At 41.5% G+C, this 26,639-nt stretch overlaps 1 long non-coding RNA gene across 1 annotated transcript; it reads left to right on the top strand.

Annotated features, from left to right (window-relative positions):
• The first annotated feature begins 3,028 nt into the window (after nt 1-3,028).
• Nucleotides 3,029-25,322, top strand: LOC118172963. Its single transcript, XR_004753943.1, has 2 exons — nt 3,029-3,143; nt 22,991-25,322. It is a non-coding gene; the product is annotated as an uncharacterized LOC118172963 (long non-coding RNA).
• Nucleotides 25,323-26,639: the final 1,317 nt, after the last annotated feature.

The following is a 26,639-nucleotide window of genomic DNA, read 5'->3' as shown; positions in this document are numbered from 1 at the left end:
GCTCCGGACAGACAAGCACCTGAATTCACCTGCGATCGAGGAACATGCATCACCGCTTGACAGCCTGAGCCCCATTAGCGAAGGAAGGGTCATTAAAGAAGCAAACTGCTGGCTTGTTCTTGCCATGACTGTGTTTTGTATGGTCCAACTAAAACAAATGTCCGAATTGACATTCCAAACATAATAAAGAGGTTTCCATATCCGTTGCACTTTCATTGCACAACACCCTTCAATAGAAGTGTTCAGCTAATGGAAAACCAAAATCGCTCAGTACAAAAAATAAAAAAAAAAAAAGAAAGAAAAAAAAAAAAAAAAAGAAAATAATTGTCCACATTTTCAACATCCTCTTTGCTTTCAGATGAGAAAGGAAAGGGGGATGTTGAGAAGAATGCAAAGAGCAAACATCTTAAAATGCCAGCAAGAGCCTTTTGGAAGCTGATTAGAACCATTTGTGTGTGGTCAACTAAAAAATTGGAGTTTGCAGAAAATGGAAGGGAGACAACCTCTGCTCTGTTCTGAGTCACAGAACAGATGCCAGCGTTTCTTCTGACTTTACAACTTTTTCTTGGCCTATCCATGTGAAAGACTGATTAAAAATGGGGGCTGAGAATGCTTGTTGAAAAACCTCCCAGATTGTAATCCTAGCACAAGGGCAAAGGCAGACTCGCAGTAAATCATTTGTGGCTGTCTGGATCACTTATCGAATATAGCAAGCAAGGACACCCAGTCATGGCTGTAGGAAATCACACGTCCAATGGTCTTCTCCTTGTAAGGGGCCTTTGCCTTATGTTCTGTGTGAAGCAGAGGGCAGAAAACAGACTATCCAAATTACAGCTGAAGGCCAAAAACAAAAATCATCATGAGAGAGAAAGAAAGAACAAGATTTGCTGTAAAAAAGCCATAGACATGGATGGAAAGAGATTTATCTCCTCCAAAACCATTTTTCCTTCAGTGGTGTCCTAGGTAAAACAAAATAAACCAAGAGGATTGAATTTCACTGGGAGAATGACTGTGAGGTCTGCTGTGCAAGCCAGATTTTCCAACCATACATTTAAAAGCGGTTACTCAAGTTTGGGTAAAAAAACACTTACCCAATTTCCGAGCAGTCTGTGAATTGTGAGGTTCAGTCAGAGGTGCAGAGAAACAGAACGCTTATTTACAACTTGCACAGAGATCTTTCCGAAGGACAATCGTGTCAGGACTTTTTTGCTGCCCTCTTGACCTCTCCAGGGGGTCTGTGCCCCGCTATGTTTTATTTTTCACCATCAGGGGCTTTAGCGAACATAAAATTCCTTTCCCCATGAACGCTCCCAAGAAAAATGGGCAGCCAACACAAGCTGCCAAAGGTCTGCTAGGTGCAACAGCCATGAGCATTTTGAATTACTGGAGTGCCAGTTAATCAAAGGCGGCTCAAACTGGAAATATCATGCTCATGGTAAATTTAGCATCCATTATATCCACTAGTAAAACCAGCAGCAGCTGAAAACACTGGAGAGGGAAGCTTAAACTCCAGAAACCAAGGAATCCCATTCAAGAAATGTGTTCTCTATAAACGCAAGAGGGCTGAAATATGGAAAGGGTAAAAGTGAGAGCTCAAGGAACATAGATTTATCGGCTGAGACCCATCATGAAGTGGTGAAGGAAGGGTCTTTTTTGTTTGGTTGATTTTTTACAGGAGACAATTAATTTCTTACCATTACAACTTTTTTTTTTTAAAAAAAAAAATATGTTTATCCCCCAGAACTAGTGAAGACAATGTGACAGGGAATTAATACCAATCCAAAATTCATAAAGTATGTTAAGTTTTTCATTAGCAATTCGGCCATACTACCTCAGTCTGAAACCAAAATGCAACCATTTTTGCTTTTTTTTTCTTTCTAGTTTTTTCCAAATGCATCAGTATTGCAACAAAACGCAATAGATTGAAACCTTGATTGTGGTTTTAATCTTCAAGACCTTACTAACCTTTAAAAACCTACCTTCTATTTTCATGTAATGTACCAGTTTTCTTTGTAGCACCTGTGTCTCTGTATGGACCAGTCAAACAATTGCATGTATTTTTCTTGTTGAAAGTTTTTTCCTAGCAAGCCTTGTTTCTATTTTTAACCTGACTTTCAACAGCATCATCAGAGATTTTGTTTTTATACTGAATGTTTGCAACTTTTTGGCATATTATAATCTCTTGGCATGCCCTACTAGTTCTAAATGGTGCTAAAATAAATCACTCCTTAGTCTTTTTCATCCAACGTGTTTTATGACTTGATCTGAAATAAAACAGTTGCTCATATTATCCAGAGCGTTTTAATGGTACAAAGCAAAGAAACCCAAAACTCAAGAAGGGGACAGAACTCTTCATCTCTTTTCCCTAACTTTGCTGCTAATAGATATGAAGTCAGAAATGGTGAGAAACCAACATATTCAAAAACAGAATGCACTGTAACAGAAAACAAGAGGGGGCATAGTTCAGCTTTTATTCAAAGAGAAAGGCAAAGGCATTGTTCTGAAGCTCTGAGCCTGGAGGTAAGTCTGTTGTAGAAAAGGTCTACTTGCTACCACTGCAAAACAGGAATGCACTGGGGGTTCTCCAGAACATCAACTTTATTTTTAACTAGAGAAGTCTTTTTAACCAGACAGAGCCTTTTATTTGTGCAAGCCCACCCTGTGTCACATTCGCACCTGGAAATGCATTAGGTGGGCGGAAGGGGGGGGGAGGACTGTCCATCACCTCTGCATGCCCCACTGGTAGGTCCACAAAGCAGCTTCCACGGCTCACCACTGATACTAATTAATTTCATCAAACAGTGAGAGCTTGGCATCAACATGCATTATTGACAGAGCAGGTGGGGCAGGCTTGCAAAACAATTGCTCCTTGCTTGTAGCTATGTTAATGAGGAAAGACGGAGAAAAAAAAAAAAGGGGGGGGGGGGGGGGCATTAACCTTCTGCGCTGTCTCCATAATTACCAGCTGCTTAGATTTAAATGAGGTATTTATAAATTTGTGCAATGCTGCTCCTTACAGCTTCTGCCTGAAAGATTTATGGGGAAGTTGATGCTGCTGCAGGGTCGTCTCAGCTGAGGCTGCTCCTATGTTAGTGGCAAGCATGTTCTCTAAGTTTTGCTGAAAACCAGCTCTCAGGATGCAGGTAACACATCTCTCCTTTTCTTTTGTTCTAATGCAGAAAATCAGATTTCTTCTATCTTGTTTCCAAGGAAGTAGCTTTATTTTTATAAGCCTAGCAGGTAAAATTTAAATGTGAAATTTTATTTTCTGAACTTTCTTTTTATGGAGATTTTTTTGTCTGTCTCGCCAACATTAATCAAGCTGCAGTAATACTCTAACAAACTAATAACACCTTCAAAAGGGTGGATTTTTTTTGTTATCTTGTTTTAAGATATATAATTTTTCTGGTAGGAGAGTGAGGGAAGATTTCAACCTTTCAGCTATATCTATTTGTCTTCACTGAAAGATAAGAAATCAGATGGGAATATTACAATTTATCTTATTCCCTGCATCTCACATGCTTATGTTATAGAGAGGGAAATTTGGTTCAGGGAACACGCTTAAAAAAAAAAAAAAAAAAAAAAAGAAAAAAAAAGATAACTGTTCTAGAACGGAGATGGAATAGAGAGGCTCTTCTCATGAGAGGCTGGCTGAGAAGTACAAACCCGGGGTACTGCAAGGATCACTTCAAGTTCCTGCTCTCCTTATGTGAATAGAAAGAGCTGCCACTTCCACTCTTTCCTTTTTTCCAGCTAAAAAGAAATTTGCTATCTTGCTTCCTAATTTACCAAGAGTGCAAAGTGCTGCCCCTCAGAAAATAAAAGTAGTGAAAACATCTACTTCCTTGGAAATATTGCTGATGGGCTCACCTTTTGTAATGAACCCTAGAGCAACATCCTGTTCTCTTTTTTTTTTGTATGTCCTTGGCTGCAAAATTTGGCTTCTATTGAATGGATATGTACGAAGCTTACTGATATATGAAAATACACTTTTTTTTGCCTCTGTCTTAAGTCTGCAACATAACAACACTCTGAACTTTTGTCTTAAATACTCTCACTATTGAAAAGGAAAATATTGGCAAGCATTAGGGTTGTAGCATTTATTCTGCTGGCTGGTTCAGAAACACTCTAATCTATAGCACTGTCCTACCAGACAGCAGAATGTATCCTATACACCATCAGTTTGCTCTCCTAAGGATGGCTATCTCTGCTGTCCTCTTCGAAGAGGAAAAAAAAAAAAATGTTTTGCTAAGAGATATTAAGTCAAGCCTTTGATAGTTTTTGCTGACTTGCTGAGAATTTAAGAAACACTGTCACTGCTGCGGGGGGTGCAGGGGGCATTCACTGATATCAGCCTCAGAGCTGTGCAAGTGGCTGAATTACAGATTGCGGTTTCCATATACAACTCCTTTCTAATACTCTGCAGAGTACTTCCTATTCTTCATACTGAATATTTTCTAAATATTCTGGTAATGGATGAATAGAGGGTGAAGATTTGGAAGGGAGGGGCAGAATCCTGTTTAGAAATAAAATATCGTCCTGTCCAAAGAATTTTAATGTTTATGTCTATGGGGGAAGAAGTATTTCATGTGAGTTTCCCTTTCTTACTAAGCTCCGTGCCATAATGTAGAAATCTGATGGGAAACTTTGAAATCCTGTAACACAGAGGAATGTTTTTCAGTGAGGAGCTGTGTGTTGATGCTCAGATACAGTGCACTCAGAGCAGCACCTTTGGGCTCTCACCAGTGGTGGTGCTTTGTTAATAAACTTGACACTATAAATGCTCGCAATGAGGCAAAACTTGCTACCTCTACCCTGTGAATGTAGACAGAGCTCTTAAAACTGTCAGCTTCCACCTTGCTGCCATATCTTCTTTTGCAGTAACAATACTTTCCTAGAAGGAGAAATCCTGCAAGCGAGGTCTGATTGTGTGTGGAGCACTGTCAGCTTGTAATGGCAGTCAGGAGCGTGTGTCAGCATTTCTGTGCTTCTAAGCCACCTGATGTAATGGTATTAAGATGCTAACATGAGAGTCCACCTCTGCAATCTGCCAGCTGCTGGCTGCTCGAGTTGTTTTTGGTTCAGAGTTTTAACAAGATGTTTCTGGTCTGTAATCAACGTAAACTTCCCAAGCAAAATCTGGTGGAACATCCCGATTTTTGGATGAAACACTTAGTGCTTTACTTTGACTGTAATGTTGCCCTGCTTTAGCTAAGGTATTGGAACAGAAAGCGGTTTCTAATCTTTGTCATCTATGGTTTTTAAAACACGATAGAGCTGTCAGGTGAGATATCAAATAGAGACCAGCCAGTATGCTGGAACCAAAATGCATTATCAGAACGGTCACGTCTCAGAGCATGTCCTATTGATCCATACCTTATGCTTTGGGTTAGGTTTCTCTCATGCCAGAAAGCTGTTGGCATCAGTGGGACTGAGGCACATGAAGTTATTCATGTGCATAAATGTTACCCATCAGATTTCTACATTATGGCATGGAATCAGGGTTGTTCCTGGTGCTGGTTACAAAACCCATGAAGCCTCCAGCAATGAGCAAGCTGATGCCATGCTCCTAATGTCTCATAGCATATTTGACAAAGTCCCATCCCTTCAGGCAGGCTTCCTGAGACAGATTTGCTTTTGTCCCTTTTCTGAAGGCTCAGGAGTAACTGCTCCCCCACTGAGGGGAGAGAGGCTTGGACACCCTGGGAGGACCCCAGGAGTCCCCAGCCACGATGCTCTCCCAGGACGTGTTATTGTAACACTGAACTGACTTTCTTCTGGGTCTCGAGCAAGGCAACTTGCCTTTGCAGTGTTGCCCTCTCTCTTGACTTGAACCCAGGCCTCCCATCTGCAAATTCAATAGAAAGTGCCTGCTTTCTATTGCAAGCTGCTTAATTGGCTGCTGTTCTTGCTCCTTCAGCCGAATTTGTGTTAAAGAAAGACCTGCGATCTTTGGCGTTCCCTATGTAAAACTCCGTATTTAGTGTATGGAGCTGGCAGTTCTCTTAACGCCCACATCTGTCTCTGCTCGCCACAGCTGATTTATGTTTAATATCTTGAAGGCATGTGGTGCCAGTCCCACGTTGAGCTCTGGATTGTGGTGGTCCGTCTGTATTTGTTGAAATTGGGCCCAAAGAAGCTGGCTTGGAGCAGAGACTGCGAGGAATGCGAGCCAGTGGCCGTCCAGACAGCTCTGTCAGCAAGCTCAGGAAACTGGCTGAAAAATACTGGGAAGAGGCCCAGATTTCAAACAACCTGTGGAGCTCTCATGAGAACACACTGTTTTAAAACAGAAAGTTGACTGATACTGTTAATTACAGATTTTAAAAAATGAAGGTTAATGATGTCCCTGGCAGAATGCAAGGCATGTTCCCCAAATTGCAGTCATTGAACAAGCAGGCTTCGTCGTCTTGCGTGGAAAGCATGTTTTCATGTGCTACGTTCTGCCATTTTCTCAGGCAGAGATAAAGATCAGGATGCTCTTGGGATCCCACAGCTATGGGTTGACCTTTAACTCTGCAGCAAAACTGGCCATATAGAGAAATCTTGGGTGCAGGGTTTGGCTTTTGAGTGCCTGTACAGGCAATGGTGGGTTTTGCGTGTTAAAGCTGTAATTCCCCAAAAAGCTATCAGCATGAGAGCAGCTTCATCTCCAGAATTAATGAGCTCTGTGGTCTTATATCAGGGATGGAAATACCTCAAACATGGAATGATTTAACCAAGTACAAGCTATAGGGCTCAATAGTGGAGGAACGGGGTGAAATGCAAGAGTCTGGTTGTTCGCAAATGATCAGATAGTTCCTTTTGGTCTTCAATTTTATGCATTTAGAACATGATGGAGTCCGGTATATTGTATTGATCAAACTCAAGCCTGAGAATGAATTGCGACTTTTCATTGCAAAAAGACAGCTTTTACCCTGTCTGCACTGTTAAAATAGCACTTAGATGTTTTCTCTTGAGAAATTCTCATTTTCTTAATTTACTGGTCTTGTGATTGGGTCAGCATATCTGGAGCTTGGGATATCGCATAGATTTAATATTGGGCTGCAATTCATTATAGTGAGTATTTATGTCTATATACTTTGGGACAATGCTTCATTGCTTTTTTGAGTTAGGAAGTGACTATCCAGTATCCTGACTTGGACAGAGCATACAAAGAAAGAACACTTAAACCTGTGTTCCTGAGACTTTATTCATAGTTCACTTCATTCTCAAAGATTTTATCTCAATTGAAAATCACTGTGTGAATTTTCAAACATTGAAACAGGCTGCTCATGACATGTAAACTGGGAAAAACCAAAAGTAAACTTCAGAGTAAACTCTTATTTAATTTGAAAACATTTCACATGAATGGAAAGAGATTTCTTTCTCAGTTTAAAAACTGATCTTCTCATTATTCCACATGTCAGTGCTCTACAAACTTTTAAATGTTAGTGATGACATTAGGAAGGAGAGTAAACAGGAAAAAAAAATGCTCTTGATAGTGCCTCGAGGTTAAACAGGGTAAAGCTTTCCTTATAATATTTATTAGAGGGTAAAATTATGTAGCTCTTCAAAACTGTAAATATCACTTTCACAAAGATTCTGTTAGATATATGTTTCTTTTGCTCAGCAGCTTGGCTGCAATGATTTATGCCAATTGGCTTAGAAACTGTGAAAATTAATTTATGGCTCATTCCTAGTTCTCCGTTAATATGTCTGTTCAAAAAGTAGGGGTGGGAAGGAGAGGACTTCAGAAGTTTCAGATGGAATGGAAACCCAGTGTTTCAGAGCACTAGACTACTTAATAGCTATATTTAGTACCTCCTGATCCCCGATGGCTGTTATATGGACAGGTATTAAATGCTGGCCTTGACAGAGAGCAATGGAAGAAATTCTGCACAATTTAATAAGCTCTGGACAAAGCTTCCAGTTACTGGTCCAGAAACAAGGAACTGCAAAGAACTTCTGGGGTCCCTTTCCTTGTTTTAATTACTTTGCTCCTTACTCCACTACTTCTGCAGGAAGTTTGTTCCAGGGCTTCTTGCTGCCAATGGAAATGACTTGGTGTGAAGAGACTACTGCATTCAGTGAGCTAAATGTTCTCAGATTGCTTCTGTTCCTTCTGAACATGTAAATTCTTTTCTGGCCAGCAAGTGACACTTATGCTGATGCTGTTCTTTACCAGAGTAAAGGGCTGTGCTCACCAGCATGTTTCCCTGGATGCAATCTTAGGGAATAGTTGTCTGCTCTGTCTCTGCTTTGCCAAGCTGAACAGGGCAAGATTGCTATTCCACTGAGCATCCACACCCACTGCATTCATTCAGATCAGTGACTTGAAGGTATGGTGAACTTTAGGTGAGGACCACTATCTTTCACAATTGCATTCCTATCTTCCTCTTAATTTGTTAGTGTTCCCCTGCCTCTATCATAATCAAGTCACTTTAGCAACCAGTAGTCTTATTGAGAATGAGTATATAATTCAGGTCTGTCTCTTCTCACTGGTAAATTCTGACTTGAGAAAATTTGCACCCATTCCTCAACTTTTTGTATACCTTGAAGTCTTAAATCTCTTTTCTACTATGCCAATTGTCCAGGTCCTCTAGTTCTTTCTCGGTGCTTTCTTGAATTAATCACTACAGAATAGGCTCTCCAGGTTTAAATGTGGTTCTTTGTATAATTCTGTCTGAATTTTGGTGGTATGGTAGATAGAACAATGCAGAATTGGTCTCATGATTGATCTTTGGAACAGCCTGTAACCTCCTACCATTTGTTTCAGACAACGTGATCTGTTTCCATTTAGCGGGTTTCTTACTGGGTTGCAGTCTGGTGCCAGCTCCCATCTTCTTTGCTGCTCAAGGACTTCCTCTGAAGCACTGCATGCTTTCTTAGCTCTGCTCAGAGAATGGAGAAATATCAGGGAAAGATGGCATGTTAGAATTGCTCAGGTAAACTCACTTCATTTTCTTCCTTTTCTGTTTACCTTGATATCTGTAATCACTCATTCATTTTTTCTAAAGCTTTTCAGATTACTGAGGACAGCTGCAGGCTTGTGTAATTGTTTAGATCACCCCAGTTGAATACACTTATTTCTATCCTGACTAATGGACTGTGCTAGATTTCCCATTCTTCTGGGGGACTTTTCCCCTCTGTACACTGATTTCAGCATATTGAGTCCTCTGAGTTTTCTTCCCTTCTCAGATGTGGTAATGACCATTTTCAGCCACTAATTCCTATGTGTCCAGCCTTTACCCTGTATTCCACACGCCCTCACTGAAGGCACGTGTAATGTGTTCATTTAATTTGGGAGTTATACTCACTCTCTTTTAATCTCAGCGTCATCCTTACTGCACAGCTAACCCATGTCTTTTCTTGTTCTCTTTTATTCTTCTGGTTAAAGAACTTTGTTTATTTTAATATCCTTTGCAAGGTCTAACTCAGCTTGACTTTTGGCAATTCTTACTTTACCCCTATGCCTGCTGACCTCTGAAATGCAGCTTCCTCTGCAGATTCATCTTTTTTTTTTTTTTTCCATTCTTGTCCCTAGCAGAAGCTAAGAAGTAATCCAGTTAGCTCTGGACCCTCCAAGCTTTTCTTCTCATATTTGCAGTGTAAGTCCCACATCTGTTTTCTACTTCTGGTACACAGAATTTCCCAAAATCCTACAAACAATTCACTAGAAGCTGGAGCCAATTGCCCTACTCTGAGCCTTTGATTATTAAAGATCATGCTTTGGAATGGAAGTATGCAACCAGACCTGATAGCTACACACTTTTGGATCTTATTTCATCTCACAGTGGCTGAAGTTTTATTCTAAGTCTCTTCTGCCAGAAGATCCTCTCTAAGTGCCAAAACAAAGCTGAACATTTATTTTGTGATTATTTGGTGAAGGTATCTGGTGATAATGACATCTTAGAGCATCCAGGTCTTGCCATCAATGTTTGTCCTCGTGTATATGGCAGTTAGATACTGATGTGTTGAAACAATTTATTGTGTTATGTTTTCTAATACTTGAGATCTTTATTCAAACTCTGAAATGTGAAAGATTTTCTGAGAATCAGGTTTGTGACTACTTTGGTCTTAACGTTAATTTTGTGATGGTAAATAACCATAGAACTTAATCAATGGACCAGGATATTACAAAGGATGAAACTAGGGTGTTATAAAATGAATAAAATAAAGGTATCTTTTGGCTCAAGAGGTTACCAAGTACTAACAATGCTAGTATTGAACCTGGGAATAATCTTCATACATGGCTGTCTACATCCTCTGTAACTTGAATCCCTATGCTTAGAGAATAAATACAATTTCTCTTTATATCTCAAATGAACACGCACATAGAGCAAGTCTGAGCTGTATAATTATTAGTTTTAGAGGTGCTTTTGCATTGGAGCGATGGCTGTCCCAACACCTGGAAGCAGAACTACTTCATTGGTTGAAAGAAAATTCTATGATACTGTCAAAGGGTTTGATCCTGTAAGGAAGTAAAGAAAGGTAAGCTGCTCGTTACTTGGGTTGCCTGAAAATATTATCCAAACAATTAGTTAACCAAAATTACAGGCTTTAATACAGTGAGTTTCTCCAAAAGTGTCTGTGTTGGCTGCCTTCTTTTAATTAAAAGCTTACAAACTTCTTACATGATTTCCAGTGAAAACCAAGAGATGTGTTTTCTTAGTCACTTTTCAAATTCTGCATTTACAGTAGCATTTTGATTTTGTGGCAAAAGTTTGTAAATGCATGAGTAACTTTTAGGAAAACACTTTTTTTTTTTTTTTTTAACAAACACATCCTTGGGGTAACAATGTGCCAATGCCCAGGTTCTATACAGAACTGAGCTTCATTCTTCCTTCCCAGTGATACCAGCTCAGTGTTTCTCAAACCTGTGAGGAACGAACAGTCACTGTCCTACAGAAAAAATAAACTGCAAATTAAGCTGAATAGCTGCAACTCTCATTGAGATGCATGGGAGCTCAGGTTGCACAATCATGATTTAATTCAGTGTTACTATTTGTTTTACGCTTGCAAAATCTGAGCAAATATCCAGAGATTATGTTTATTCAGCATCTCTGCCACAATGTCTTGGGGGCCAAAAGAATGTGTTCAGGAAGGGATTAGACAAATTAATGGTGGGTAAGTTCACTGGTGGCTACTGAACATGGGAGTCTGGATGCAATGTCTGGTTTGCTTTGTTCCTATGCTGCTGGGAGTTGGAAGGACAAACCAGGAAAAGGATCATTCTGTTCCTGTCCTTGGTTTTTAACCTTTTTCCCAAACCAGTAAGTGTTGGCTGCTAACAGAGCCAGGATATAAAGATAAGGCCATGTGGTTTTTATTCTTCAGATTTAAATAGTCACATAATACATTGATGGTATATGTGGCACCTCTTGCCCAGGCTGTGTCCTAGTACAATCACCCTTAGCACCTATTGCCCAGCTCTCTGAACCTTAATGTAATTGCAAGATCAAATATCTGTGGAATACTTTTTTTGGTGTAAATACGGGCATTTGTTTTATGTTAAAATTTGCTTGAATTCTCCTTTAGCTCCACCTTTGCAAGGTGAGTCACTAATTACATCACTTGTTTCCTTGCAAAGACAGTTTCACTTAAAGCATATAGGTATCACATCTCTGGCATCTTAATCTTTTTCTGAATCTTGAAAAAGTCTTATTCTAAACAATCTGTTTATTTTAAATCTAAAAGTAATAGTATCCCACTGCATTGTCAGAATAATTTGTATTTGCTCATGCCTCCTGAAATTCTGTAGTCTTCTGATCAAGACTAAGTTCTTCAGTCAAACATAAATTTATTGGGTAAAAATATATCCACAACAGCATAGTAGACAGCCTAATAATCCAATTTCACTTCAAATATCTTATTGTTTTTCATCAGAAATCATTTGTTTTCATTGTTACTCAAGCATTTAGAGGGAGGTCCTTCCTGATTTTGGCATTGTCCAAGCATTCTTGGAAGTTATTGGTTAAGCTTGCTCCTACAGCTGTTATTTACCTCATTGTTGCTCTGTCCATGTTTTTGTCCTAATCTATCTGAAAGTATACCAAACCCTGGATTACATTCTATTCTACTGCAACTCTCTCTACTATAAAGTAGAGACAAGATCCAACCACACTGGAGCTGAGCAACATCAATACAAAAACGATGGTAGATATCCACTCATAGCATTTTGACTATTCAAACTGGATTAAAAAAGAAAACAAAGAAAATGCCACCTTCCACTAGTCCAAAGGATCCTCCGCCTTACTGTACATAGCCCATTTTCATACTCCTACAATATATATATATATATAAATGTTTGCAGTACTTGACTGAGATTAGTAAAACTGTTTTCAGAATGTATAATGAGTAAGTTGGTTTCTGGTTTACCAAATAAAAACAGAACAGAAATAAACTCCTTTTTTAACTGACTAACATCTAGCCAGACAAAGCTGGATTGGCAGCCACAAAATACCATTATAATCAGAACTGACATAAACAAAAGGTTTTTTTTATTTGCTAAATACCACTGGTAATTTTATGTCCACCACCAGATAAAAATTAACAAATATCTAAGTTTTCTTGTAATGTGCTTTTCTATTGGTTCATGGAATATCTGAACAGTTCTCGATATTCTCCTATCCTTTCTGCTATTTTGATTGATAGCAATTTATCTGGATATCTTATTTCATCAGCCCCCATGTTTGTTCAGAAATAATGAAATTAGAACTTTGCTCACTTTTGACAGACCACATATACTTTTTTAGTAAAAAAAAAAAAAAAAGCTAGCAAGAATAGCAAGGATATTTGAACATGCAAATGTTTTAAAGTCTGGTTTCTATAATACCTTGCAAATTGCTTTCCACAAATATTTTCAGTATATTTCAATTCTTATAGCCCCTTATTAAGCCAAGTGCCGAAGGATTTGTTTAGATACTGAAGTGTTTTTATTAAAAGATGGACTTAAGAACATGCTTATAGTTAGTACATAAGGAAATACTTTGAATAAGCCAAGTAACTGCAAAGTGTGATTTTATATTACTTTTGCCCGAAGATTTGAATGAATACTCAGGGAAATATTTTTTGCATTAATTTCCCATATCTTTTTTAGATAAGAAAGCAGGGAGGCAGTACTGTCTGCCACACCACAAGTAAATACTGCAAAGAAGGCTTTGTGCTCTGGACCCATACTTTGCACGGACATGCAGGGAATGGGGAGCCCAGCATGTTCTGGCTCCAGGGGAGCAGCAGCAGTCCTGAGGGACCTGTCTTGTTGCTAATTACCTGGCAATCACTAGTGAAACAATGTTAGCTTGATTCAAAGAAGACTCATCTGAAGACTTATATTTATACTAAAATGAAAGTATTTAAGAAGATCCATTGAAAATACTGGTTCTATGTGTGGGCATTAATGATGTGTTGTTTAAATAACTTGCTTATCCAGGAGCTAATTTTGTAACTAAATGTCATGTTTCACTGTGGTATGTTTTGCTGCACAGTTGCACAGGAGATGTAAAATTGTGCCCCTGCTGGAAGGAATCTGTTGGTCAACAAACTTGGTTCAGGATGAAACTCGATGGCTGTGTGCCCACTAACATCATCCTTACACAGGTGAGCGTTTTGCTGACTCTGAAAAGCATTTTTCCTTAGCAAAATAATTACTAAGAGCCTCAGAATCAGGCCCAGGCCTACTTCCAAACCACGCAGCAAGTCTTTTTGGGTGAGCCAGTAGTTTCTGCTGTACCTCCCCTGCCCCAGCAGTTTGTTTTGCAGCCCCTTGGTGGAAAGAGAGCAGAAGGAAAGATTTGTTTCCAGCAAATGGATTCCTTTAATCCTTTTTGTAGTATGTGCCTGAAGCTCAGTGGCTCTAACTCCTACCGCTGGGCAATGGGCATTTGCTGCTTTCCTTTATTAAATTGGAGGCCTTGGTGGGCTGCTGGAAAAAAAGATTGGGAAGGGGGTACTGGGGAGGGGTGAGTGTGTGAGAGAACCACATGTTAAAGCTGCCTGTGTATGAACAGCAAGCTTTCTGGCTTGACATTTATTGAAAAAATAGATCTTAGGCTGTATCCACCCAACACCTGTTGAGAAACACTGACCCCATTACAGAGGTTGGATTTACACTGGCTCTGTATAACACCCTATAAAGGAGGCCACTGGTGCAAAAGATTAAAGAATGCTGTTAAGTAAGTTGTTTTATTTCTTTTGAGACTGAAAGAAAGCTGCAAAGTGAGAGAAAGCTTTCCTCAGTTATTTACTCTTCATTACTGGGGATCTTGAAGGGCCTTGTATAAACTGCTCTAGTCGGGTCATGACAACACTTTATAAGGTGCAAATGTTGAGGTGGAGCCAGTGCTATACTGTAGGGGAAGCAAATGGAATGGTCCCTCCCGACTAAATGGAAAGTTAGTGCTAATAAAAGCTCATGGCTTTGGCACAGCTTCCCAGGCACAAGGGGCCCATGAATGCAGGCCTGCACTGGGCCTGCTGAGCCCCAAGCAAGTGCCCCCAGCCGGCACACGGCTGAAGGCAGTGCACGCTGCAGTTGAAGTTTCTCCATGTGAACTTCGTAAAGTCCTTGTTGGAGCTCAAAATGATATGTTTAAGGGCTAGGGGAAAAAAATCCCTTTTTTTACTAGCTGTGGTATAATGAATAGCCCATTTCAAGGAATGTGTGAGTTCCTATTAGGGCTGAGTGAATGTTGCAAAATATTTGCAGTCAATGTGTGTCCCAGTTTTCAGACAAATGGCTTTCTGTGTACTTGTTCCCTTCTGCTCCCTGCCTTCCTGTCATCTGTGGGAACTGGTTCTACCTGGGCAGAAGCTGTTAGGGACAGCTTGCATACTTATAGCAGCTGTAGGCCGAGGCTGGACCTGCTCCTCATCCCCTTTTCATTCAGTGAAATTAGTGTTCATGAGGGGGAACCTCTAGTTTTTCAGAGCTAAGCAGAGTGCCTGGAAGGTGAAACATGTCTTGTGAGGAGTTATGGACACAACAATGCCCAAGCAGGACCATGGGGATTGACCTTGATAAAGCCATATATAATTGGGCTTGAGTATATTGCATTGAGACATCCTGAAGTATCTGAGACACCTACATGGGGCTGCCAGACTTGATACTGAACCTGTGTGAGACACGCATCCCTTAAGCGTAACTGTTGGGTCAGGAAGACCCCCAAGGACATCTCAAATCACATTCAACAGCTACTTGGGGGTTGCTGACTTCAGCTGCTGTCTGAAGGCTGGCTGGAATCATGGAGGCTCAAAATCCCCAGCCAAGGAAGGTAAACAGAAAAGAGATGGCCATTATTCAAACCAGGCAAACACAAAGGAGGCACAGAGGCAGGAGATACTGCCCCTCATCCACAAAACAGATTGTTTGGAGAGATGAGGATGCCTGGTAAGGGACAGTTTCACTCGGTGTTTGCAGAAGCTTCAGTTCTCCAGCAGTGCCTCAGAATAAGCCCCTTGCTTTGGAGACTCCCTGATGTAAAACCTAATTCTTCTATTTCACCTATGTGCCTGGAAGGAAAAAAAAAAAGGGAGCACAGCTACAAGAAGCTCTGAGTTGGGCAAGGCCCTCAGGAGCTTTTCTGCTGCCCTCAGGACATTTCATGTTTGAGCTGCCACATGTAGCATCAAAAGGGCCATTGTAGGCAATTAGTTCCTGTCACTTTGCCCCCTGGCCCTGGGTGCTCCCATCACCATATGCTCTCTCTGGTTATGGCCAGAGACTGATGGACTCTGGGCAGCAGATGTCTGGTGTGAGAAAGTCTCCCTTTATTCAGCCGGCCTCTGAAGCAAGCTTCTTTCTCACCCCACCCTTTCCACAGCTCTGTTTGGACACAAACACAGTTTCTATGCAGGAATTATTCCTTCAGAGCCAGGAAACATGCACTCAATGAGACCTTCTTTAAAAAATATATATATATTTTTACCCATTTGAGTCCCTCAGGGCTGGGAATAGTCCCTTGTTTCCCATGTAGAGATGTAAGACTGGCATGTGCTCTGCGTTTTCAATAATCAGAGCAGCTGTGTGAAGCTTCCAGATTTGGGCTCCTTGTGTGTTAGGAGTACCAAGCCCTGCAGGTTCAATTAATAGGCCTTGGAAATGAACCAAAGTCTGACAATCCCCAGGCTTCTTTTAAGTGAGGGAAGGTGGATGTTGGAGAAGAATTAGACCTGCCAGGGTCTTGATGCAGCTGGGACGCACAGCAAGAGTCTGAAAAGCTGTGAGTCTGGAACCTGTACTGTGATGGCTGCTGAGCCAAAAAGTCCCATTGCTGGGACAATAAACAAATGGTCTGTGTGGATGAATGTCTCAGCTTTTGGTTTGCATGGGCTGTAAAATCCATATGCTTCCCAAGTCACAAGTCCCAGCATTTCAGTCTGAGGTCTTTAATGAAAAGGATGAACAGAAAATAGTTTCACAAAGTGGGAAGAGGGTGGGACTTATAAATTAAAAAAAAAAAAAAAATCTGTGTGCTTTTCAAATGCTTTGAGACCCATTAAGTTCAAAAATCTTTCCATTACTAAATTCAGTTAATTACCATCTTATATAAATAAAGACCTTGGTTACCAAGATCAAAGGCCAGGGCTTCAAACTAAGGTGAATTCTCTTGAAGTCACAGATTCGGAAAAGGGCCTAAGCACACAACATGGAGCTGGTGATGTAGGAGGCCAGAGAAGGTGAGCATCATGAGAGCTGACAGGGAAGACAGCCCTGGCCCCATAACCCCTCTACCTCCACCTGGAACATGGGCACTCTCCCCCCTTGTTTCCACCATCCGGATCCAGAAGAAATCACGGGGCTACTTGCTGGCTGCTGTTCAGTTGAGCGTTTCTGTTCCCATCTTTCCAGTTAAGCCTTTAAATTTTGGCTCCAGCAAAGCCCAAGGTCAGAGTAATATGTACGCGGCTGTTGATGATTGATGACTAATTTGGGGTGAAAAGTCCTGCATCAGGAGTTTTCCACCCAAGAACCTAAATTCTCTGCTTTGGCACTTCTCTTAGAGGAAGGCCATTCAAAAAGTAGATTTCAGGATGAATCGACTGAGCAAGAGGAAACTTGCGATGCTGGCTGCGTATTTATTTGTTGTATCCGTAACAAGCAGTAAAAGACTAGGAGGAGGGAAGCAAGGAGGGAGGAACAGAAAAATGCTCTGGGATGACTGGGAAGCGCACAAGCTTTTATTTATCAACACTGTTTACTTTAAAATACATCCAACTGGAGGGCTAGGTGCAGACATAAAAATTAAAATAGAAAACATCCTGGGCCAGACTCTTGGAGAATGCAAATTGGCATGGGAGTTCCCATGGCTTCCAGCAAAGCCTGCCACATTTACACCACCTGCATTTAGTTGCTCTTAGTTAAATAAAGTCAGCTCCGCCTCTGCAGTCCATTTAGCGAGGAGAGTAAGGGAGAAAGAGGTGAGGTCTCTGAGGTACCTGTGAGCTAAACCGCAGGGGCACGGTGGGTCTGAATGAGACCAGCAATGAACAGGAAGCCACAGCACGGGTCAAGGAGCGCAGGTGGGCTCCAGATATGAGCAACGCTATGAAGCATGTGGGCAGCTGTGTTCAGTTTGCTGCTGTTCCTGGGTGGTCCAAAGGTGTAGTCCCACCGAGGGCTCATAGCAGTAAACCAAGCCCTTGCCTCCTGGACCCGCCATGGACTCGAGGGAAGCAAGTTCAAGTGGGGTCACCAGAAAGAATACGGTCATTGAGTGGTAACAATGCATACAAATTACCAACAGACTGTGAAATTCAGCCTCGGTCTGTTAAAAATGCTGAAAATGCGGCAAAAAAAAAAATAATTGTACAGTTAAACGTTATGTACCCAAAAGGTGACATTGAGGTCTTTCTTAGTCTGCTTGATATTACTTGCACATTATTTATGTCATTTTAATAGAGTTAATCCCATGTTTCCTTGCTGCATGGGTTAATCCCATGGTAAGGCACCAGAATGGCTGAACCAGGCAGTGATGGAGCTCTGAGGGGCACCAAAATGCTTCCCAATCCTTGGCAGCCCTGGCAGATTTGAGTGACCACAAATAGCCATATCTGTAGTGGCAAATATGTATTTCCTCTTCTCAAACAGACGGGAGTCTCTGGGGAGACTGGGGTGGAGAAAAGCTGTTTTCCGCAGGAGTCTGGATTGTAAATCGTGGTTTAGTCCCATTTTGGGTATTCCTATCAATTTATAAATACTTTGCTCTTCTCCTGGCAATGGTTTTAGGCTTGCTGTGGATTTCTACAGTTTTTCATGGGGGACATGTGGACCTTTTTGCATTACCCCATCTTACATAGGTGCTAGTGGTTGTGAAGAACCGAGACTCAGACACACAAACAGCCCTTTCCCAAATGAAACCCCTCGAGTTTATAGGTAGAGGAAGCAAAGCAGAACCATTTCAAATTGAACAAAAGATGCAAGAAATAGCATGTTTACATTACCAAAAAAGCTCAAATGAAATTACGGTCAGTGCACATTTGATCAATTTTGCCTGCTTAATGCACCTTAATTAGCTGAAGATAAGAGCCAGCCAACTGTGCTTGCAATAATACAGTCACAGAAAAATGCCCCAGTGAACTCTCTCTGAGATAACATCTTCAATAATCTTTCCGGTGTTAAATAAACAGCCAGAAAGGAAAACAGGAATGGATCCAAATATTCATTTCTCCCTGGCAGTTGTGTTTCTGGGAGTGGAATGGTTCTGGATGGAGGATCCTACATATGGCTTAGTTAATGGATCGTGATATGAGTGAAAAACTTCGTAAAGAGGAATTTAAAACTGAGGGCTCAGAGTCTTGCTTGTGTAAGGAATGCAGATAATCCTTAGCAGACACGACTGCCATTGGCATCTGTGAGAGCAGGCATTGCAAGGAGAGTTGGGTCTGGCCTGCAAGGAGATGTTAGAGAAAGGTGGTGGCATGTGGTAGTGCCTTAAAGGAAACTATTAGCTGAGGAAGCAAATCACGTTTCTGTAATTTTATTAGTATTGGCCAAATCTGGGAGTTCTCACCTAGACTTTAATTGGCCAATTTTTCTTGAAGTCATTTGGAATTTGCTGGAGGTAGGAGATCTGTAACAGCTGAGAAAGGTCTTCAGGACTAAAACCCACTGTCTTTTCTTGTACCAGATGCTCTGAATAAGTGTCAAGAGGTCCCCATAAGGCGATTTATAGGCACGTAAAGTATATGGGCTTGTGAAGCTATACAGCCACTGTGGCTGACAGTGAACAATATTTTCCCTTGCATCTGAACACTGTTAGTGGTAGAAGAGAAGACAGAACCATACATGAAAATGTGAAGCAAAACGGAGATGGAGATGTTTCTGGGTATGCCAACACCATTAAGAGCATAAATTTTGCTATTTAATCTCCATTTCTACCATTTTCCATAAAACAACATGCTAGCTTATTCTGGTTCCCAAGGGTAAAATAACCTCTGGGTAGAGAAGTAACCTCTGTGAAATTAACCATTTGAGGAGTGATACTTTTTTCTTTTCTTTTTTTTTCTTTTTTCTTTTTTTTTTTTAATGGGCTTTCAGATTTTTAATCTCTGTGGTGAAAAAAATATTTCTCCAAACAACTGCAAAGAAGAAGGGTCAGAGAATACGGAGCAGTAGAGACTGCTCCTTCTCATGTCCATTTGTAGAAGGGGACAACACATGATATCTGATAGTCAACACCCTCAAGGATTCCCTCTAAGCTGGATCTGAGTTAAGTTTGAATTAATTTATGATAGACTTAAACTACTGAGCCATTTCTCAAGCAAAAACTTTTTTTTTCCACTCAAGTGGTTGTACTTTGGTGTCCCCTTAGAAGCTGCTTACATCTGAGGTTTGGAGGCTGTGGAAAATTAATCCAAATGAACAAAAATTGGAAGAAAAATGCTATGGATACATTTGGGACTTGCAATGGATTTTTTGAAAGGCCTATAAATACTGATGGGCGCAGTTTCAACTCTATTGAGCTACTTGTACCACTTCTATGTTTGACTGAAACAGCTGTTTGATAGCTTATATTTCAGCATGCTTTATACACTCTTGATTTTATTTCGTTTCCCTATTGATTTTTGTTATAAAAACATCAGTGCATGTGTTTTGATTTAAACAGCTAAAATGCTCGTTTGCGTTGGTTATTTTAAATGGTCGAGGCTTGTTCAAATACTCGAAACTTTTCTTTCCTTGTCTATGGAAAATTGTAGGAAATTAAGAAAATATTCTTTCTTTGGGCTCTTTAAGCTCATATAAAGATTTGGATGTTAGTATATGATTGTGTAGGAACGTGCATGTAAGTGAATGTATGTTTGCATGCATATGTGCATGAATAGAGAAGAGCCTTGAACATATTGGGAATTTCCTCGGAGTGGAAGTGATAGGCCATTTTTCTTAAGATTTTTATTGGGATCTTTTTTTGGGCTCAGGTGTGAAAATTGGCAGCTCGTTGCATTTTCTGACAGACTGCTGAAGATTGGCTAATTAGAAATCAAGTCTGATTCCAAGTCAAACAAGCTGAGGCCACTAAGTCTTCATAGGATGTTTGTCTGAAGCATTTCAGTGAGCGCTAATATTTTCAGAAAGAACAATATTGTTAACCCAAGTTCACAAGTCCAGTACAGCACTTGTTATAAAGCAAAACTGGTGTAAAATTTGCTCTGTGTGAGTGATCAGTCTTCACGATCCTTCCAGCCAGGAAATAGGGCCCAAATCATATGATTTGTTTGTTATTTATGTAAGTGGTAACACTGATTTAAGCGCAGGAGCTGGCTTTTTAGCAAGGTCCTGATGGTTTATTCGGTTTCCCAGCTGGGGTGATTAAGGTCAAAGGATTTCCCAAAGGTTTTTGGGAAAAGCACATTCAGTGATGCATCAGCCCCTGTAGAAGTCCCCCACCCTCCATGCGTTGTCACTCAGGCGGCTCCTCTCTGCTCTAACAAGCACCACACCAGTGAGGCTGAGGACAGAATTTTGGCCCCATTTCCTCAACCTTATTAATTTCAAAGTGCTCTTCTACTAAGTACACACCACAGGCTTCACGAGTCCACATTTTGGCCTGAGAGACATGGCAGACAGTGAAATAATTTTCCCCAAAGACATGATGGAAGCTTCATAACTCAAATCAGGCAGAATTAGGTCTGACAAAGCATGGACGAATACGCTGGTGTGAACAGAGTTCCTTTGGCAAAAGGAGTCGGAGCAGAGGACTTAACATGCAATGGGCTCTCGTGCACCATTACTCACCCTGTGGTCTGCAAACCACTGGTGGTCCACGAGGCATCAAAACAGGAACCATGAGACGACTGCAATTTCTTTGTTGTGTGGTGGTGTTTTTTTTTTAAAGCACGTTGAGAAACAAAATAAATGCAAAGGGAGAAAATGTAAGCCCAAAGCACTTAAAATTTAGCCTGATTTTTATTTTGTTGTAAAGTTCTCAAAGCAGCACCACACAAGATGGTCCTTGAATTTTACATCCTGCAAAAGTGAGATTGATTGTGGATTTTAAGTGCTGAAAAGCACTGGGGCAGTGGATGAAAATGAAGACTGGATTGGGAGAAGCTTTCTGCTCTTGTTCTGTACTGGGAGCAATATCAAAGTATCCAAACTGTTGGGCTTCTGTGTTTTCTGCCTTCTCTATCATATTGAGGTGTTGGGTATAATACTATGTCAGCTTTAAGAGTCAAGAGTTCTGCTTTCTTCCCAGCACAGCTGCTTTAATTCACTTGCCACTGATACGGCTTCTTGTGCCTCTGGTTGCTTGTTGTAAAACCAAGAACGTTTTATTGAGGTTCTCCTCCTCCTTCTGTTTTCAAGACTGTCTAAAGAGTGCAAATTGATTGCAAATACCTATCATTTCCATACTGATGGAAGGCCTCTTCCAGCTGTACTGCCTGAGTACCTGGTACATCACAGCCCTTTCATATTACGTTGGATCCTGGTTGTAAAGTTTGTAATGAAAATCTGGGGTTGGTGCACAAGGGATGGGTACTATGAAATGTGTAAAAGAGTAAAAGAGCATTGGCAATGCTGTACTGCGAGTAAGCTTTTCCACAAAACAAGAAAATAATTTCATGAAACGTGAGGTTTTCCTGGATTCATAGTGGCAAAACAGAGGGGATTATTCCAAATTATTTGAAGGATGAGGCAAGACTATGGGAGAAAGCAAGGAGGGTAATTCTTTGTCTTTGAAATCAGCTGTTTTTATTCACTCCACGTTAAGACTGAACCCACAGAGAAAGAAATATCCATTTTTTCCAGTGTGAAGAGTTCACCAAAATAAAGCTGAAAGAATGGAATCCTCCTCCATCCCCTCAGCTCAGAAGTGATGGATTCCTTCAGCTTTGTACGCTCTCTGATGATATTAAAGCGTCTGTGACTTCATGGCCACCACAGAGCCAAGCTGGGGTGGCCTTGGAGGTGTTCTGTATTCCCAAGAAGTGTGGTCCACACCATCCAGGCTTAAGAATGCTCTTCATGGTGCAAACATTAGGCCTGTTTTATTTATTCTGACCATTTAAACCACTACACGTTTTGAATGTGGCCATTTTTTATAGATTGTGGAGATCATTATTTGCACAGTTATCTCTTCTCTCTTTTGTTTTTGACTGTTTTTCTTATATACATATGAAGTACTTTGGATCCAGCAGAGTTCATAGAGTACAAAGACTTGTGCTGGAAAAAAATATTTGCATTTCGCTAGTATTCACGAGAAAGGTCAATAAAATAAAGCAAGATGAGAAATCATGGGGTGAAATGCTGGCCCCACCATAGTCAATGGGAGTTTTGCCATTGGCTTTAACAGGGGCCAGAATTTCACTTATGTTGCCTCAGATATAGAGAATGACTCCTTTTTATCCGCATATTTTCAAGCCTTAGGAGGCAAATGGAGTAGAAATAAATCAATACCCCATCAGAAATGCGGATTTCACTTTGTCCTCTGTTTCTGAATCCATAAAACATAAATTCTGGGTAAACTTTGAACTCTGTGTTTGACTTAGATTTTTGTTATTTGGATTTCAGGAAGACTGACTGCTACAGAGGTTGCCTGGATGGGCTCTATAGGTGGAACAACCTGAACAACAGAAACACAGAACATTCTTATAAGATGAAAGCATCCCTCTTATAGATCCAGGACCGGACAGGCTGTCTGCTCCGCACAGTAACAAAGACTTGAAACCGTATTGGCGCGATGCCTGATACAACACTAAATGCTTCCCTGTGGCTTTCTACTCCCAGGGAGAAAGAGCAAAGAAATCAGCAGGGAGACCAGTGGAAGTCATGGTTTGACAACATCAAAGAGCAGCTTGGACCCTATCCTTATAAAGAGAAAAAGGTTGCCAGGATCCCATGAGTTGGCTGACTAATAAGCGAAGTGCTGCCAATGCTCCGATTCAGGATGGTTTGGGCTGACCCAGTGAGTGATGGTCATTGCCGATGGAAGAAGTTAGCAGAAAAGGCAGGGAGATAAAGAAAAATAACCAAGCAAATACAGGAATTGTGAACTCATGGAGCACAGGGGGAGTCGCCTCTTGAATCAGAAACGTCTGTGTTAGTAGTAAGGTCAACAGTGACTTCTGAGAAGGCATTTGCAGCATTCGTTACCGCTTCCGTCCTCTGACAGGGCCACATTGGTGTGTGGTGCTATTTGTCTTGTCCACGCTGATCAGAATAATGGACAACGTGGTGGGGGGGAGGAGGAAAATACATCATTTAAAAAACCAGGATGGCCAGATGTACATGTACACTGGGATTTCACATATTGCATGCGGGTCAGCCCCTTCCAGTTATTATAAATGACCTTGAGCTCCTTTATGAAGACCAGATCCCCAGTGAGGTCTGAGTGACTGGATTCAGCAGAAAGCAGTTGCAGCACGAGGCAGTCCAAGTCACACTGTTGCAGACAAGGGACAGGCAGCTGCCTTCGGGCAAGAAGAAGCTGTGTGACCGTTTACTGGCTGAAGGACTGCCCAGGGAGCATGGAAAATGTTTCCTAGTTCTCCTTAGGTGGAAAAATCCATAAAGTCAGCCTAAATGACTTGGATGAAAGGTACTATAGTCTTGAATATCTGCTTAAATGAGATATTCTGGGGAACATGGTGAGCAGGGTGGCTTGCACTTTGCTGTAAATCATTTCTCCTTCCTCACTATGCCCACGTGCTCTGTCCCTGTAGCTCCTGAATTTTATCTCCCAGTGAATGCCACTGCAAGACCTGGTTTTCCCCAGAGGGGTTTCCAGTGAAGTATTGAAGCCAGCATCTGAGGAAGAGGAATATTTTCCTGGAGGCATCGTGGTCACAAACACACATGCCTCTGCCACCTGGGTCTTGTCTTAGCTTGACCATGGGGTGACCAAGATGATAGGGACAGAGACCTGCTCCCAGCCTCACTATATTTTAGAAGAGTCACTCCCCTGTATTTCCCTATCTCTGATTTTTGCCTTATCTGTTTAAACTGTCAGCTGCTCAGAGGGGTTTTGTAAAGCACCTATTGCAATAGGGCCCCAATCTCTCCTGAGGCCTCTGAACACCATGGTAATATAAATAATAAGAAAGCATTTATCAAAGCATACAAAGGGAACTCTCTGTGCTTTGATTTAAAGCATGTAAAATGAGTCTTGGAAAGCATTCCTTCAAAGGAGCAGAGGATTAATTAACACTTGTCCAGCCCATTGCGACCACAGGCAGTGCTGGGAGCCCTCTGCACCACTGACTTACCTCCAGAAACAGCTTTCATCAAGGCGGGACACGGACAGGCACCAGAAAGTACAGGACCTCTCCTTGCTTTAACTGGGCTTGCTTTTCCACACAAAGAAAAGAACACAAAAGACCCGAGGGAAACAGAAGGGACACAAAATTATGTCGTATTTACAGAGGTTGGGAAGGAGTAGTTTAGACCCTTGAGGCTTAGAGTGCTTATTGCTAAGCTTCGATGCCTTGCTGCACATTTGATTAACAACCCCCCTGGAAAAAAAAGCAATCCTTGACCGCCCTCCCAGCCCGAGGTGCTGCCCGCAGAGCATCCGGCTGCTCGGCCACGGGTCCTGGGGGAGCCGCGCTGTGACGCCGAGCGGCATCTGCGGGGACGTGGGGAGACCTCGCAGCTGCAGAGAGCCCAGTTCCCAAACGCCGCCTGGTCAGAGTTCATCAGTCTTCCTCGCTGAAAGACTCGAGAGTTGGAGTTTAACATCTCAGCTGGTTCAAATTGCAGAGCACGAGAAGGAAGAATGGTTTTCCAGCTTTTAAGCCAGGATAATTTGTTTGCTTTATTATTTTTTTTTATTGCAAAAATGGTTTAAATCCATCAAGTCACTCTTCAGAGTTACAGAGTTGCAATAAATCCTAATCTGTTTGGACTCAGTTTCCGATTATTTTTTTTTTTGCCAAACACCCTAATAAAAATGGATTAATTTAAAGCTATACGGACAAAATATATATAGAATTTTACAGCAGCCATTTCTTTAGCTGGACTAAACTTTTGGGGTATTCATGTTTGAATCATTATAATAACAATAAAAAGAACAGGTAATTACATTGCCTGTAAAAAGTCATTAGACTGGAATGGAAATTTATAAAACCCTGCAATTATCTTTACATGAGTACATACGCATGCACATACACGTATGTACTTGAAAAAATATGAATATTAAGGATAATTGAGGGATATGGAGAGGACAGGACTCTGCTGTGAGGTCTGTGAGAGTTATCTTCCAACTTTTGGGGATTCTAGCAGTCTTACGGAGCCTCATATGTTGCCTAACAAATTCTTGCTTCCACTTCCCTGCAGCAGACTCCTGGGCAGGAAGCAGTGTGGGGTGCAAGGGGGTGAAGAAAGTGTACCCCCCTGAAGTGTAAGGAGCATCCTACCCTGCACAGCTTGCTGGACATCGGATGGGAATGCCCGTGTCCCCAGCAGACCCTGAGAGCAGACCGGAGGGGTTAACACCAGGAGGGAGCAGCCTTAAGAGCAACCTGCCCTCATTTCTCAACTGATCTTTGTATAAAACTGCGAATGTCAGGGCTCGACATTTATTGTCCACAGTCCCGATCACTGTCTCGAATCAGGGACAGCAAATAAACACTGCTGGCCTGAAAGACTCTATTGTCTGCATAGAGCTGAGTGTTTCTCCATGAGAGGATTTATGAACCTCACTGGGACAAGGAGACAGTGATCAGCACAAGGTTAGAAGGCAAAAAACATCCTTTGGATAACCCAGGAGCAAACCCAGCGTGATGCAGGCTTTTTTTTAGCATGTGTGCTGACAATGGGGAGCAGCATCGTGGTGTTTTGGTGGGGCTACGGGGCTGGAGCAGCCACCCCAGCTGGAGGGGAAAGTGGGAACGGAGCCACAGGGCTTGGGAAAGCAGAACCGGTGTCATCTCTGCTCAGCCACCCCGCTTCCACCTCCCCAGGGAAACATGCTTAGGAAAGGCGGAGATATATATTGCAGGGAGTGAAACCGTGGAAAGAGATGGGCTCCCGTCACCTGAGAGCAAAGCAGGGAGACCTCCGACTTTCCCTGCACGTAGGTGGTCCCAGCCAGTTTAATGAATACATGGGAAATGCAAAGAAAAAGGCCAGGGGAGAAAATCATCCCTCTTTCACTCAGCCATCACAGCACAAGAGGATTATTCATAAACTTATGTTTTAAAAGCATTGTCAGATCTCGAGG

This window comes from Oxyura jamaicensis, chromosome 11, assembly GCF_011077185.1.
Source record: "Oxyura jamaicensis isolate SHBP4307 breed ruddy duck chromosome 11, BPBGC_Ojam_1.0, whole genome shotgun sequence".
Taxonomy (NCBI): Eukaryota; Metazoa; Chordata; class Aves; order Anseriformes; family Anatidae; genus Oxyura; species Oxyura jamaicensis.
Note: the sequence above shows the minus strand (reverse complement) of the source record. Positions and strands in the feature narration are given on the sequence as shown.